Source organism: Lissotriton vulgaris, chromosome 2_1 (assembly GCF_964263255.1).
Source record: "Lissotriton vulgaris chromosome 2_1, aLisVul1.2, whole genome shotgun sequence".
Taxonomy (NCBI): Eukaryota; Metazoa; Chordata; class Amphibia; order Caudata; family Salamandridae; genus Lissotriton; species Lissotriton vulgaris.
In genome coordinates, this window is record NC_141687.1 from 1742513758 (window position 1) to 1742531337 (window position 17580).

The window sequence follows — 17580 nt, forward strand, 5'->3', positions numbered from 1 at the left end:
TTATATATTTGTTACCACAGCAGTATTTAGATTTGCCTCTAGATTTGGTAGGAAAATGATTAGGGCACTATCCCAGGTGTATCAGGTCAAATGTCTTTCAAAAAGTCTTATACAGGAGTGACATCTTGGGGTATGTTAGACTAAATCAACTACGGATTGGTGAAAATAAGTTTTTAAGCGGGCTTCTCAGTGTTCTTCAAAGTACCCCGTCTTTTAAGGTGCATGAGGAAGTGGGGTTTACTAGAGGGCAAACCAAGCTGAATAATGGACTGCCTCTCCCTTGATCATGCCCTCCACATTCCTTGATTCACATACATCAAGGAATCAATGCACAACATAGGGAGGAATGAGTTGTTTGCTAATCCGGGGGGGGGGGGGGGAGTGGTTAAGGCAGATCCCAACTGGGTTGAGGAGCATTTTATGAGACGTAGATTAATTCACTGAGAACAACAAGCAATTCAGAAGCCCACGGTGCCTGATTATGCTATGCTGAAACCATCCCAGTTAAGTGAGCCTATCCTACAATTGTATGTCGTTCCCTTATACGAGAATTTAGCCAACTCCGACCTGCACTTTTGTTTTTACAATTGCTTTCTGAAGATATTATTTTTAATGTTAGATGTTTTTTTAAAGCCGCTGTAAAATCGCGGTATACTAGGGATGATTGAGTGTGGATATGATTTTATCGCCCTCATTTAATAATCATGACGCCTTGCACATTTTGCATGAATTTATATTATTAATTGCAATGTCGTTTTTATTGCGGTGATTTTATGGTTTATGTTGTAACCGAATAAAACTGGATTTGATATTTATTAATGTTGCAATTGTCTATAGCTCAACAGTGGTCACGGGGATTACAGCGCTTTATAAGGCATTAGACTTCAGTGTCAAATTGCAATATGTTGCTCTAAACAATTCAGCTTGATAATAATAGTCAAGCCCAATCAGCAGAAGTTTGCTGGGGAACTAAGAAAGGAGTGATGATATTCAGTGGTTTAAGTGTCTTTCAAATAGTAGGATCTTGAGCTCTCTTTTTTAAAATCTTTAAGGCTAGGGACACTTCGTAGAGCATGTGTAAGTGATCCCAGATACTAGTTGCACTGCTGGAGAAGGACTGCTTGACAAATCACTCTTGTTTCAAAGTGGGACTTAAGAACACTTGACTTGTCGAGCCCTATGGGTTGCATTTTGAAAGCTATGCTCTACACTGTTAGGTAGCACTGGGTGATGGTTTAGTGGTGAATTGTGCTTGTAGCAGCTACTTTAGATCTCAAATCTTGTATCTGGAAATAATATGTGGAATTTATTTTTATATGAAGTGAGCATGAGAATGATATAAAGAGCTTGTATTTCATTCTACTTGAATAGTATCCTATCTCATAAGAAGATTATCAATATTCTTGAGCAGAAAATGGCATGTTGGGTAATAGATTACTGTTTATTCTTTCAAGTTACAGCCACATCCTTCAGCCTTAAAACAGATCGGTATCAGGCAAATCCTTTTCCCGCTCTTAGCTGCCATCATCTCTGTCAATAGCATTCCAAATTGAACATGAAGGAAAAATGTGGTAGCACACAATTTCTGATCTTAATATAGGATAAGAAATTGAACAGCAAGTAATATCCACAGCTCATCTGTAGTATCTCTGACATGTATTCCGATACTTTTCACCAATCTTGAGTGCAAAACGAAAGCAATGAAGGAAAGATGTTTAAAAATTAGAAAGAGATGAACAAGCTTCTAGACCTTAATCTATAAAACATATTCTAAACATTTCCAAATGCACACAAAGTCAGTTGATTCAGGGAACTGGAGCAGATCACTAGACGAGACAGTTAAGAAATACCTGGACATGTAGTCACAATTACTAGGACCCTTTAGCCCTGTCAGTCCTGTTCAATAACTTAAGGTTGGGTGGAAAGGGTACACATCTCCATGGCGATGGAGTACCCTGTCCACCAATATCTCAGTCTCTCCACCCACTTTTGAGTCAGGTGGACCAACAGAGGAGGAAGGTTTACACCGATGGAGTAAATTTTTAAGGATCAAGGGTCCATAAACTGTTAAAGGTAAGCTGTCCTCTTATTTAGGATGGGAAGTTGGATGACTTTTTTTTTAACTATCTGTCAACGCTAGGAATATCCCGGCAGTAAGAAACAGTAAAAATAAAAAGATGACCCCACACCATGAGAGAACATTTAGTTTTTACTTTTTTTTTAAATTTAAAAACTTTAAAAAGTTTGGTGTAAGTGTCCGTCATCAATGACAGATGCACAATAAAATGTTAAATGGCTTTGTATGAACCACTGTGATGGTAGTTCATACAGACCAATACAATTAATTAAATGGCTGCAATTTCACTCTAAATTTGGTGGGTGGAGTAAAGGCAGGGTGGCTGATGTAAAATATTCCGCCTTTACTCCATCCGCCAAATTCTAATGACTAAGGAAGTAATTGTATAAACCTCATCACCCATTAGTTCTATGTTCTATAGCACATAGCTTTCTTCTTTTTTCCCATTATTAATTTACATTTTTTCACTTTTTTACGTAAACGTGCCTTTTTTCCATTTTCATCTATTTAGCAATTTATTGCCATCTGAATGTTTCGTGTTATATTTTGGGTATGTTTTACTAGAGATAGCAAACAGAAAAAAATAATATTTTTATTATTGTTTCTTAAGGCTGCTTCTAGTGCTACCTTTACTGTCCAATGCAGGAAAATCCTTTGCAGTGGGATTATTTGAATTCTCTGCAAAGGACATGTCATATTATGCTGGTAATCGCAATTCATAAAAATGTTTAAATTAGAAGTGAAAAGTAGATCTGGCACATACCATAACAACACCCTATGCACCAACAATCAATGATTTTGTATTACCTTTAAATGTACGAACACCATGTTGATAACCTTCTGTGCACTTAATTTTTGGCCCCCAGAGGCAACTAGTTTTTGTGAAACTTTGTATTGTATACTAATTATCTTTATATAGCACTTGCTTCCCATGACGAGTCACTGAGGTGTTTTTAGCGGGTAGTACGCTACTCCTAAACCAACGGTTAGAGGTTAATGTATTAGTTATTGTTGGCAATTAAAACGCGTACTGTAAAATGCACTATACTGTAAACTTATATGAAAAGACTTTAATACTTTAAAAGTGTGCCACTTGTATTGTGCTCATGCCAGCTATGTTTTAATACCTGGCCCTCGCCCTCAGTGTGTGCTCCCTTGTGAGTCACCTGAAAGCACTACTTCACCACGTTTTTAATAGAAAGAGACATGCAGCAGAACACGGCAGTTTAATCGTTTTTTTTCTGTGGGCGTCTGTGCTGCTTTTTAAAGTAGGTGCACTTGAGCCATATTTCTTTTTGCAGGAAACAGGTTTATGTGGTTAGCAATGAACTATTTTCAATTACTGCATCTACAGATTGGTATTCTAAAGCTTTGAGCCAATGACTTTGCATCTGAAGAGACCTCCACTGGATAATTAATTGTTTGCAAAAAACAAGTTCAATATTTAGAAATAATCAGAGCAATATAGTGAAATTGAATCATTAAGAAACAGAAATAGTTATATTGGAGGCCCACGCCTGTTAGCAAGCGAGGGGCAGTCTCTCAGTTTCTGCTGGCAGAAGCAGTGAAGTGGAGCAGTCTTTGATAATAACCTTAATTCAGATATCACAGTTCCTATCCATGCATGAAGCAGCATCATAGCAGGTCACAAACTCCGAATCGTTAAATCATGACTCAATTAGGTTTGCATTGACTAGTGAATTAAAATATTCATGTAGTGTAATAACTACATTTCTTGCAGGATCTGCACCTGTCGTTTTCATAGTGCACAGGTCGCACTGATGTGTGTACTGCTCTTTCTCAACTTGAATGTTGGTGTTTTCTGCACATGTGGATCCCAGAAGAAGCATCATTGTGTTATCCCTCTGGGATCCATGGCATGCCATGGTCTTACAAAAACAACTGTCTCTGTTCTTCTTCAGGAGGCACTTGGGTGTCTCACAGAAGCTTTCCAAGGTGTATGGGATATTGTTGTCTGGACCATAGCTTGATGGTATTTACAGGCTTTGTTCTTTGGGCACTAGAGGAATGGTATTGCAAGCTTTGTTCTTTGAACCCTAGGCTGATGGGATTCACAAGATTTGCTATTTGAAACTTAGCCTAATGTGACTCTAGGCTGATGGTATTTACAGGCTTTATTGTTCGACTTTAGGTTGATGATATTTCCAAGTTGTGCTTAGTGAGTTTTTAAAAAAGAATAGCAGGGATCTTTACAATTACGCAGATTGTCTTTCCAGTATGGATGAGCTACTCAAAGGTGGGAGGCCTTCTGTTTCACATACTAGTGGAGGACACAGAGAGAGGACTCTAGCGAGGGGTGGTTCAATTCAGCATAAAACAGCCCCGTGCAAAGAGCAAGGCTTGCAATACAGAAGGCATTCTCGAAGGAGCTGCACTGCTGACCCTCTTAGCCCCCCCACCCCTAGTGTACCAAAGGTTGATGCAGAATGGACACCGAGTGCTCAGTCAGAGCGTCACAAACCAAAGCCTCTTCTCCAGGGAAGGCCATGAGGCAATGAGGACAGGATAGGGGTAGCCCCTTCAATCAATACAGACGAGCAGAATGAGGCACCGAAGGTGAGCGAATGACCGAGGGAATGGATAGTGACCGGTGAGGCTCGTAGATGTGCGTTTGGGAGAGACTCTGGTGAGGAACAAAGGTAAAGGACAAAAGGAGGGGTAAAGAGACCATGGACCAAAAACAAGCAGACTGACTGAAATCTGGAGGGACTCACAGGAGTAAGTCTGAACAGTCGTGGTGTAATGCCTAGGACCAAGAATGTAAGAATACTGTAATGGGGGGGCGTGGCTAGCAGCCGATGATGGCGGCAGCATAAAGGACAGGCTCCGTGGTTAAGGCGGCCTCTCCTACGATCCGACCAGTGATCCGGCACTCTTTTTCATCCCTGTAGGAGGGAACCAAAGCCCAGGACCGGGCGGGACGAGCGGCGGCAAGCTGCAAGAAAATCCGACATCGGGGAGCCGACTTCTGACGAAGCCGCGACGTGGCCTACACTGCAAAGACAAGCCGGGGACTGTCCTTCCAGCGCTGCCCAGCAGGAAGTGGAGCTGCTCCGGTTGACATACACCGGAAGTGCCCGCCTAGTAATTGTGCTTCACGGAGGTGCGCCGGACTCCGGAGTCTGCACCGGCCGGAGCGGGCAATGCCATAGGTCGATGGTGCAGAGGAAGCGACAGACCGATACCTCCCCTCTCCTCGGCGATCGGACCACACATAGCAGGCTGCCGGGGAAAGGAACAGTGAGGAGGTGAGCCTCCATATTGCGTGGGGCGGACGAGACTGCGGGTGATGCGCTGACTGCTCCCTAGGGTGCATACATTGTGCTCGGAGTCGGGAGGTGCGGCGGCTGCAGGTAGCGGCTGCCGGTGGGACCAACTCATTCTCGGCGTGCACCTTCGGTGACTGCAGTGCGCGCCTGGTTTAACCGGCATAAGAAGACGCTGGACTACCGGGGCGACCGCCCGAACCACACCGTGACCCCCCACCTGCAGGAACAGCGTCACTGAGCTCCTGGCGCCGAGGGAACAAGTGGAAATATACCTATGCCACTGAACTGCATGGGCCTGTACCGATTTCACAGTGCTACGAGCATTTGCTGTTAGCGGGGCCTGTGGAACACTTCAGACGCTGGCCCCGCCTGGTGACTGTAAGGCGCTGTTGATGCCGCGGAGCGCCTGAGTGACCCGCACAGATGCCGTCCACTTGTGGTGCAGCACATCCTGGCTTTAGGGACACTGTGAAGAGGCGCCACACACAGAAAGGTCATATATTGCAGGTGGGTCCGGCCACACATTTCCAGTGCACACCATTGGTGGAAAAAGGAGCAAAGGGACGACTGACACCCCTACGCTGTGCCGTGCCTGGGCGACCAAAGACAATCTACTCTATGCCTTGGAACTGGAAGGCGGAATAAATCCTAGGCCCAAGAACTGGGGAAAACCGACAATAAAGTGCAGGTCTCTTCATATAGACCCATCCCATCAACGTGGGGTGGTGCAACTGCGCAGTCCTTTAATCGCGTGCAACCCAGGGTGGGGAAGAAGCCTCCCGCCCGACCAATTATACAGGCAAAAACACCAGTGACCAACATCGAACATAGGAGGGACGGACGCGGTCCTCCAACTCGGGAGTGCCCGAAGGCTGAGGAGAACACCGGCATGGCGGGGAGGGGCCCGAAGAGTGGTACCACGCAGACCCGAATAGACCGATATGCATGCGACAAGCCTACCACCTCCCCGACGGCCGGAAGAGAGCCAGCTGGCAAATCCGTGGATGCACCAGGGGGCAAGAAGGCCACACTGGATGATGTGATGCAGGCATTGGCACAAGTACAGGCAACTGTGGGTTCGATTTCGACCGAAATCACATTAATCAGAGCCGACTTCCATAAAATGACGGAGAAGGTCAATGCCATGGAAGTGGTGACAAAATCATTAGTGGAGGATGTGTCGGAGCTTGGCTGTGGAGAGGTTATCGACAGATAATAAGGTACTGCGTGGGAAGCTCGATGAGCAGGAAGGGCGCTCTAGACGAAACAACATCCGTATAATTGGCGTACCGGAGTCTGAATGTACGAGAGCCATGGACTTATACGTGGAAAGCCTTATCACAAATGAACTAAAGCCGAAAGGACTGTCCACTTTCTTTTCCGTGGAGAGGGCCCACCGCCTTCCGGGTGGCCAACCAAAACCGGGGGCGGCCCCGCGGCCCATTGTTGCCCGGCTATTCAGCTTCCGGGATAGAGACGCCATCTTGCAGGCAGCCCGAGTTTCCCCCCCTGTCAGGATCCAAAACTCCACATTGGCTTTCTTCCCAGACTATACGGCGGAGGTCGCACGCAGGAGAAGAACGTTTTTCGAGGTGAAGAAAGAACTTAGAGCGAGGGAGATCCCATACTCGATGCTCTTCCCGGCCAGGCTGCGGATAGTGGCAGATAACAAAACATGGTTCTTCGACACCCCAGAATCCACGCAGGACTGGCTGGAGGGATGGAGAACGACCACCCAACCTCGACGATCCAACCGGTCACAGAAGGGTCGTAACAACGGACGTCACCCGGACTCCCAAGCATCAGGAGGGGGGCTGGAGGGCGGCTCACCCTTGAGAGAAAGTGTGGGCGACGAGGACAACGAAGAACAATGACTTCCCGGTTCAATGCTAATGGATCTACTGTGATGCACGCCTAAAGCCCGCCATTGGACACTGGGCGATGGGCCTCCGGGGAGAAGACTGAGGGGCCGCTGACTCCGGAGAGTCCTTCACCCCGGCGCGCAAGTACACTGTTTTGGGGATGGGGCAAGCACTCTGCTAAGTTGGGGAGGCGGGCAGTTCTGAGTCCGTGTAGCAGGGGGCATGGAGGCGGGCGGTTACGGGAAGGGGGGTGGTTATTGTTATGGACTGTTTGATCGAAAAGGTTACAGGTTTGACTCAAGACAACACAGCACAGTACGACACTATCACTGCGAAGCGTCACAAGCCACACGAAATGTCGCACGAAAGTGTGACTGTTGAAGGTACGCCTGCCTCGCCTCTGGTCGGACGCACTGCCTCACATGGGAGACAGTGGGCTCGCCCCCGGGTAAGGTCCATCCACGGGGTGAGGGGTATGGGTATAATGATTCCAAGTGTACTAGGGTGGCCCCAATACAAGCCAACGCCATGGCCAGTATAGATCAAGCCACCCCGACGGCCCCACTACAAATCATGTCTTGGAACGTCAGGGGGTTGGGCGATAAGATTAAAAGGGGTTTGGTTTGTCAGGGGATTAAGAGATTGGGTCCGGCCCTGGTCCTTCTACAGGAGACACATCTAGCGGGCGCTGCTAGACAGGGCTACCGAATGATAGCACATGCAGGGTTCACCTCAGGGTCACGTGGCACAGGCATACTGATACGAAAATCCTCCCACTTCATAATACAGTCCACCAAGATAGACGATCAGGGCCGCTTCGCGGCGGTTCATGGACAATGGGAAGGCAAGCCAGAGAACGTGGTTTCAGTTTACATCCCACCGGCACTCCATGCCGTGGCGTTGCCGGACCTCGGTAGGTTCCTCTTAGAGCTCCCAGAAGGGGATTTAATCATAGGGGGAGATTTTAATGCAGTACTACACAGCATACGTGATAGATTCCCTGTGCGAGCACACGTAGACGGCCCCAACAAACTCAGTGGCTTCCTGGAAGCACAGGGGTTGGTGGATGTATGGCGCCAAATGCACCCAGAACAACTGCAATACACCTACTACTCCGCAACGCACAACAGCCTGTCTAGGATAGATTACTTCCTCACATTAGGGAACGGTCTCCTCACCATAGATGAAGCGCAGATAAAACCAAGGGGTATTTCGGATCATTCACCGATTACTTTAACACTATCAAGTCAGGAGAAGACTCGTAGGAGGATATACCCGATCTATCCAGGGTATCTTAAAATACCGTCCATTAGTAAAGACTTAAAGAAAGCGACCCGACATTACTTTGAGGAGAATCTGACCTCGGTCGAGTCCCCTTCGGTTCTGTGGGAAGCATATAAAGCGGTATTCAGGGGACAAGCCATTTCAGTGATCGCAAACCATAAGAGAACTCAGGGGAGGGAGGCTTTAGAGCTGGACTTGGAACTCGAGAGAGCTAACAGTGCCCATATGGCGGACCCATCAGAAGACACACTCCATTCCCTACAACTACGTCAACGCCTCCATGATGACCATCTGAGGCGACTGACCATGGCAGACATTGCAGCCACCAAACATAGAGTCTATTACATAGGGGACAAGGCTAGTAAGCTCTTGGCGTGGCTAGATAGGAAGCAGGGGGGCAGCAGGAGTATACTACAAATTACGGACGTCCATGGGGTAGTGCGTACACGGCCTGAGGAAATAGTGGACGCACTGGCTGATCACTTCAGCAAGGTATACACCCCGACGGTAGTGGTGACAGAGGAGGAAGCACTGGCTGCCCTCCGTGATGTATCCTTGCCAACACTGACAGCGGAAGCGACGGAAGACCTTGACTCCAACTTGACAACTGAAGAAATTCAGTTGGCTATTAATGCAATTCATTCGGGCAAGGCTCTTGGCCCGAACGGGGTGCCCATTGAATGGTTTAAAACGATGTCAGAATCCCTGAGTGAACCCCTTTTACAGATGTATGTGGAAAGTAGGGAGAAAGGAACGCTGCCCCCTGACCAACGGATGGCAACCATAGTGGCCATTCTGAAGCCGGGCAAGCCGCCTAACGAATGTAAGTCATACAGGCCCATCTCGCTCCTTAATCCTGAAGCTAAAATACTAGCGAAATTGTTGGCGAACAGGCTCATGCCGTACTTGGAACAATTGATCCACCCAGACCAGTCTGGCTTCATGCCACATAGAAGTACGGCACTGAATCTTCGTAGAGTGCAGGGGGTATTGGCGAGAACCCCACTGTTGACGGAACCGGCAGCAATACTCTCATTGGATGCCAAAATGGCATTCGACATGGTGGAGTGGAGCTACCTCTTTGCAGTACTTACCCACATGGGGTTTGGACCCAATTTTATCTCCTGGATCCGGTTGCTATACACTGACCCAGTGGCACGAATAGTAGCAAATGGCCACATATCACGTGAAATACATTTGGCACGGGGGACCAGGCAGGGATGCCCACTCTCGCCCATCCCCTTTGCAATGGTTTTAGAGCCCTTGGCAGTCACTATTCGGAAGACGCCATTATTGAAGGGAATTAGATGGAATGATAATTGGGAAGATAGAGTGTCCGTGTATGCCGACGACATGTTGATTTACCTACGGAACTGGACAGCAGTATCCCGAATCTCCTGACAATATGCAACGCACATGGACGGGTGTCCGGCTACACTATTAACTGGACAAAATCGACAATCTATGAGCTGAAGGGCCCACTCCCGACCCTTCCAGAGTCCTGCCCTCTGGAAGTGGCTACCACTTCATTTAAATACCTAGGAATACATATCACCCGAGACGCCACAGAGTTCTCTAACGGTAATCTTCAACCCCCTCTCATTCGCCTACGAAATGACGTAAAGCACTGGAAGGGACTTCCATTGACGCTGTTGGGCAGAGCAGCATTGTTTAAAATGATGACGCTGCCGTGTTTTCTGTACATACTTGAGAACACTCCGACATTAATACCTCCAAGTTATTTTCAGAAGGTGACTGCACGGATATCGGGTTTATTGTGGGGGACCGGCCAGACCGTATAGCACACGCAAAGCTTAACAGGAGCTGGTACGATGGAGGGATCGCCTTACCCAATATGCAATTGTACTACTGGGTGACTCAGCTTAAGATTTTCAACCAATGGGTCCACGCCCCTCAGGATGACCCGGCGTTTAAGGCTGATAGGGCCCAATTGGGCACCAACAGCTTGTTAGCACCTCTGTTCCATAAGGGTACTGCAGCGAAATTGATGGGACCCACCAAACATACAGTACAGCTGTGGTATAAGGCGCAATCGAAATTACAATGGGAGGGAATCATTACGAAACTCACACCACTATGGGACACGAAGGCGCTGGGACACTTGAGACGTACTAAGGGATTCACCCAGTGGGATAACATTAGGATATCAACAGTGGGAGACATGTGGTCTAAAGAGGGGGCGGTTTCATTCTCACACCTTCAGCAGCAATATGACTTGGCTAACACAGAACTGTTTAGATACGTACAAATTAGACATGCTCTTCAAGCAGTGATCCCGCCAGATACCACACCCCCGGAGTCCTCGCCGCTTGAGGACCGTCTGCTTACAGACTTTATGCAGGAGGGCGCGACTTCCTTGACATACCGAAAACTGCTGAATAACCTGCCCGACCCACTGGGGAATCTAAAAGATAAATGGGTGGAGGACGTCGGGGAGATGGACGAATCCGAATGGAACGCAGCTATTGCATCCCCACGTGAGGCAGGCATATCGGGTAGGTTCCGCTTGGTACAATTGAAAATCCTACATAGGATATATTACACGAGAACTACACTGCACAAATTACAGAGAGCAGATCATCCATATTGTCTTAGGGGTTGCGGTGAAGAAGGCACTTTCATACATACACTTTAGGGTTGCACGGGCCTCGTGGGATACTGGCAGCGGGTACTTCGTACCATCGCACAAACATTAGAAACCTCACTAACACTGGACCCACGTGTGTGCCTGTTAAATGTGTGGGGACCTACTGACTTAACATATTATGGTAGGCTGTGGACCACGATCGGCCTCATGACAGCCAAACGTGACATTGCACAAAAATGGGGGACGGCAGAGCTCCCCACCTTGGCGCAATGGAGCAGGAATATGGATACACTTATGATAACAGAGAGGGCGGTGTATAAGGTGAGAGCCAACCCACGCAAGTGGAATGGGATTTGGCAGCCTTGGAACACTTACAGAGGGGACATTTGCGAACCACTACCGGAGGACGATTGATAGTTCTGAGGATGAGGCGGACGTTGATTGATTGTTGAGGGGTACCGAAAGTAGCACGCACAATAAAAGTATGCCATATACGATACATGAGGAGCAGGTGGGAGGAAACGGTCTGGAGGGGAAGTGGACTCATGTATTGTTTGAAAGGAAGACATTTAGTAGGGTAGTGTTGATAACGATAAGCGGAATAAATATTGTACGTGTTAATACTGAGTCACAATTTGAGTTTTTGTTCACATAAAAATACAAAATGCAAGATGTTACTACATCCGTGTACTGATTGATTTTAGAGATCCAGCAAGTCGGCAGATCCGTAGAATACAAACAACCAGAGGTGGCCCGGACACCTGCATATGTACCGTTCGTAAGCAAAACTTTTAAGCCGGCCTCAGGGTTGTAGGCGCACATATATACTGTTGTTGGAAATTTCAATAAAGTCTTGCAATAAAAAAAAAATACTGTAATGTCAAATATAGATATAGGTAGGGACACAGGAAGAATGACAGGAAGAGCCTAAAAGACAGTGTTGGGTTCCTGGGGGAGGAGGGAATAAAAGGGGGGACCAGAGAAAAGCATTTGGACTAGATAGAAAATGATGTCATATAAGCCACAGAATAAGAACTTATAGGTGGTTATTGATGGTGAAATATGTTTAGGTTAAATCTGGATTGGTTGTTAAAAGCTTTAGGTAGAATGAAGACTTCAGCCAAACGATGAGGGAAGATGCATGAATAGCATCGGGTATATTGAACATTCGCCTACGCCATGCGGTCTGTAACCCACTAGAACATGCAGGTTATTCTGTTTCGATGTAGAAGGGTCCACTAAATTAATTCAGTGCTATGGAAAATAATGCACAGAGCCCTGGCCATGCCATTGAAAGTGAGCCACAGACAGTCAGCAGGGGAGGCTGGAGGTGTAACCCCTTCGGTGCTCAACTCTTCTTTTTATACATTTGTGGCAGTCTGCACTTATGCCTTGATCATTTTTTTCACAAAAGATATCCAAGGCAGCGCAAGCACTTTTTCCCTACATTTTGGGGGTTTTAAAGTTACCAAGCGTTAATGGTTGAATCTAGAGGGGCGTGAGAAAATAGGAAAAATATAACAACATTCAGCCCCTCCTTTACCACCCCAAAAAATAGGATAAAGTGCATGTTTGTGGCTTTATCTTTCTAAAAAGGTCATGAACATAATATTTTCTGAGGTAAGATCGCCCTCTTCCCAGGTTCATGACTAAACCCTCGGGGTTCGACGGTCCTGAATACATTTAATGAACAATGGAGAATCTAGGTCCTGGTCGACCAGATGTGCATAGGAGCAAGAATGATGCTTCTTCTGCTCGAACAGCAACATTGACATAGCACCAGCCTGAGTGTGGCTTCAGCCACTAGGAGCGCCGCGGCAGAATGCGCGACAGGCTTCTCCAATTCCACCAGGGCCATACTATGCAACTAGGTACTAACACAAATTCTTCTAGTTTCAACAACATTACATGATCTGGCTCTAACGCTGGAAGAGGTACACAAATGAGTTCGGTGGAGTTTATGTTTAAGCTATACTGCGTAAAATGGTGCCCAAGGTTGTCTACTTGGCAAACACCAGTGCCAGAATTCCTAAACTGGCACAACCCGCACTTACGTAAGTGGAAACACTGTTCAACTCAGGTGAAGTAAAACGCAACTTCATTTCACAAGAGTTCAAAAGATGGAGGTTTTGTTTTGGAACATGACTAAAGAAAAGTGAATGTACTTGTGTTATAGCGGAAAAGAGCAAAACTTGTACCATTTACTTGTTAAAAGAAAATCCATTAAGTTGCCTGCATGTTTTTGAGTTTTGAAATGTGGCTACCATGATCCCAAGTGCAAAATCATATCGGGGATCAAGAAGAAAGGGGCAGTGATTGGTATATTCCTTTCCCACTTAAAAGATGTGTGTTTGCTGAAGCCAGGACCTTGCAGCAGGGCAACATTTCCACTAATCACAGAAGGACCCACATGATCTTAGACCTGCAAACCCGCCAATTGTGGAAGGGGCAGATAATTGGGATTTGCCCAATAGGACAGAATAATGCAGTGCGACCGGTACACAAGGGAGTAGAACAGTCAAATATCTGCATCTGCAAAAGATGGGCGACTGCGAAGGGGCAACTTACAGCTGGAACACAACCAAGAAAGAAGTCAAACCCACAAAATGATAGCTGAGCCAGAAAAGCGGAGCAAAGGATCGACTTCGGTATACCTGTCACTGCAAGGATTGCCTTCAGTATGCCTGTCGCCGCAAGGATTGACTTTGGTATGCCTTCGCCACAGAACTGATGCCGTGCCTGAGGCGCTGCTCGTCGTGTACAGAAATCATGAGTGTGGACAAAGGTCAAGATGACCACTTATCAAAGTTCTTGCAAGCACAGAAGTTTGTGCGAGAGAGTATTATGAGCAGAAATGTTAATAAACACCATAGCCCTTGTGATCAGTCCAGCATGCCTCATTCTACATTGTGCATCACACCCGCCTGCCATCGGCACCTGGTATTTCAGTCGGTGGATTACCGGTAGTCAATAGCCACATGTTTCTAGTGACTTAGGACAATGTAGATGTCTAACTGTGTGTAACCGTTATCAAGCGGGGTATGATCAATGTGCCATGACAAGATGCTAGTGTGGAAAAGTACTGGAGTGAGTGAAAATCATCCATGGTTATTTAGGGCACCAAACATGATTTGGTTTATTTAGTGTGATTTCCTTATGGAGAAAATTAGGACTGCGCTAGTTTCTATTTCACAAGCGTAATATCCCACAGAACTCCTTACAGAATTTACCTGTGGCTCGTAGAGTTTTTTCACTAACTGCACTTTTTTTGTGTGACTAGTGATTGTCTCACCTATTCTAGCACATGCATTTATCACAGTGTAGAGTTGAGATACTTGCTTCTGGCTTGCAACAATTTTTGTTGGGAAATTTGGTGGTCAACCATGGTCAAAAACCAATTTACTTGAGGACAATATTTATGAGAAATGCATATACTCCGTAGCTCTTGTTTGAACTACATGTACTGCGTGTTAACAAAGCTCAGCGACTCTGCACAGCACTGGAAATGAATGGAAAGAGTCATAATCATGTGACAAGTAACCTGTCGGTGTCAACAGTACTTCTGGGAACTCAGTCTGGACAATGTAATACTTCTTGTTAATTCTAATTAATTAATTTGATTGAAGTAATGTATTCTAACAGTGATTACTTTTTCTTGCCCTTACGAATGTGGACAGCTACCACCTGAACTCTTCTACTGGTGACTTCAGGGGAGATGTAGTCAGTTACGGCTGGCATGGCTCACGGGTGGGGGGGTGGGCGTGGGGTGGGGGGACGGACGGGAGGTTGCGTGGTATGGGAGAGTGGTAGTGAGGGAACGGGGGTCACGCGGGGAGGTGGGGGTTAAAAAAAACAACAACAACAAAAAATACCTTTTCCGGGTCCCACATCTTCACTACTGGGTCTGCTCCTGCTTTCCTGTCTCCGCAGGAACAGGAAGCAGGCAGCCTCCCTCCCCTCCCCTAAGCCAATCAACACGCTGCAATGGCAGTGTTGTGAATGGTTGGGATGCTGACTACACAGGTGTCTATGGGGAGGCCATTTTCTCTATGTAGCTGCATGCAGCCTACATGAAGAAAAAGGCCCTCTGGTTGACCAAACAGTCAGCGCCCACAACAGTGGGCAAGCCACTCCTCCTCTGCCCTAGAGCAGGACCGCCCAACCGCCCGCCTCCATCCAAACCCTTCTGCTTTCTCGTACTGCCAGAAGCAGAAACATAAAATGGTATTTATAATACCATTTTATGCTTCTGCTTCTCGTACTGCAAGAAAGCAGTAGGCGACGCTCCTCCGCCCACATGGAGGAGCCGCCCCTGGATGTAGTTGAGGAGGAGCGACATAAAACTCCCATGAGGGAGCTGATGCTTTGATGTTTTTTGTGCTCTGTACAGGAATAACGGGGCCCCTGTTTTCACTTCCCAACAGGGATTTAGCTTCAGGCGGGTGTTTGGGGTGTTACACCCCCACTAGTAAATGTATTTTCCGACAAATAGTTGGGTCCAGGCTCTTTCAGTCGGGTATGGTGAGATGTCTGTAGGATTCCACCAGATATTGTCCCATACACACCGACAAAAACACAAACACGCTCTCGCCCTCTCTGTTTTGAAAGTCCTTAAAAAATACTGGTCATTTTACAAAATATTGTGTTTTTTCTCTTAGTGCTCCTACCAATTCGCATTCCTTTACACTGCCCCTTAGGTCTCTCTCGTGCACCCTGCTTGTCATACACTGTATTTAAACATTATATGCCAGCCTGATTTTTGGAAAATCTGAAGCTCACACTCACCTCAATCTTACTGACCAAGCTACGCCCCTGGGGCCTAATTTATGAAAAGTGACGCATCGCTGCGTGAAAACAGCGATGCGTCACTTTTCACTGCGCACTCCTTTCGACACCAATGATGCGTCATATTTAATGTATGACGCATCATGTCGCAAGGACTTACAGATATGTCAGTATTTCTGACGTATCTGTAAGCGCAAAAGTGACGCATTGCTGGAGTGTGTCACAAAAGTGACGCAACTCCAGCAATGCGTCCTTTCACATGGGGAAAGCCCCATGTGAAAGGGCTTGCGTCAGTCTTACGCCTGCTGTGTGGCAGGCGCAAGATTTTGACGCAACAGCATCCTAATAGATTTCATAGATTTTCATAGATTTCAATGCGTCACTACTACGAGGCTTTTTGCGGGGGAACGCCCCCTCTGCATACATTATACCTGACGCAGGTATAATGTGACGCAGGGGTTTAAAAAGAGACGCATCTACCTAGATGCGTCACTTTTTAAATATGGCGCAACAAGGCGCATTTTGTACGCCGCTGGTGCGTCACAAAAAATGACGCACCGGCCGCGCAAAACTGACGCAAGGCCTCATAAATAAGGGCCCTGGATCCCAAGCTGCGTCAGTCACTGGCTCAGGCCAAGTGCGCACTTTTCAATGCTCCTCCCATCACCTGTGTGACTTCACGGTATTCACTTGCTGCTGCCTCCCACGGAGCAGGGCTGCACAATGAAGCTTGGCTAACTGTAAGAGAGACTATGTTATCGGCTTCTAGGCAGCCGAAAGGACAGGAGGATGTACGCGGCGATAAATGACGCTGATCCAATTAGCGGGAAAATAGCTTTACCGCGAAGAAGCAAATCAAAAGCCAGAGAAACACGTGTACCTCATTGTTGCAGTTAATGGATGATGGCAGAGAGTGGAGGCAAGGGGAAGCAGAGCCTGGCCTACTTGCTAATCACTTGCAAAACAAAGCTGGTGTGCAAAATTCATACAAATAAATATGACTTCCTCATCCGTTCTCCTCATCCCAGTCCTTACATCACGAGGTTTGCCTTGTTTAAGAGACTGAAATCACCTGCTCGTGTCATTGCCATTATGTGTTCCTCCTACAGTGACCGTACAAGGATCGCAAACTTATCAAGGGTATCAAGATTTAGTATGAATGGGAAAAGTGGACAAAGGATTTGAATGTTCTAAGCAACGGACATTGATCTTCATAGTTGGAAAAGAACTGAGGAAAGATGTAGAGTGTACCATGCTGAGTAGTGAGAAGTGATGCAGAAGAACAGTTCACCAGAATGTAAAAGATGGTCCGAGACACATTCAACATAAACTGAATACTATTATCATCAATCATGAGTTATGCAAAAACTATAACACTGGTATATAATACCTAAGAGAAATTACTATCAACTTTAAATTGTATACATATTATGAAAGCATGTGTTAATTCAGAACACAAAAATGCAAAAGCGCCACAGTAACCAATATCATATGTAATTAATTTATTTATAAGCTTAACCCCTTCGCTGTGGGGGATATTCCCCGCTGTGCTGGGGGGGGAGTGGGGCACGCACAGCGCTCACATGCTCATGACGAGCTGAGCTCGTCATGAGGCACGGCGCTCCTGTGCTGCACGACCACACTCGTTCCCATGGAACGCTGAGCACAGCAGGG

The 17580-nt window shown here is 46.6% G+C and overlaps 1 protein-coding gene across 1 annotated transcript in view; it reads right to left on the minus strand.

The window, feature by feature from the left end:
• Positions 1-17580, minus strand: part of TSPAN4 (tetraspanin 4) — a 766988-nt gene that overhangs the window by 94746 nt on the left and 654662 nt on the right. The window lies entirely within an intron of this gene.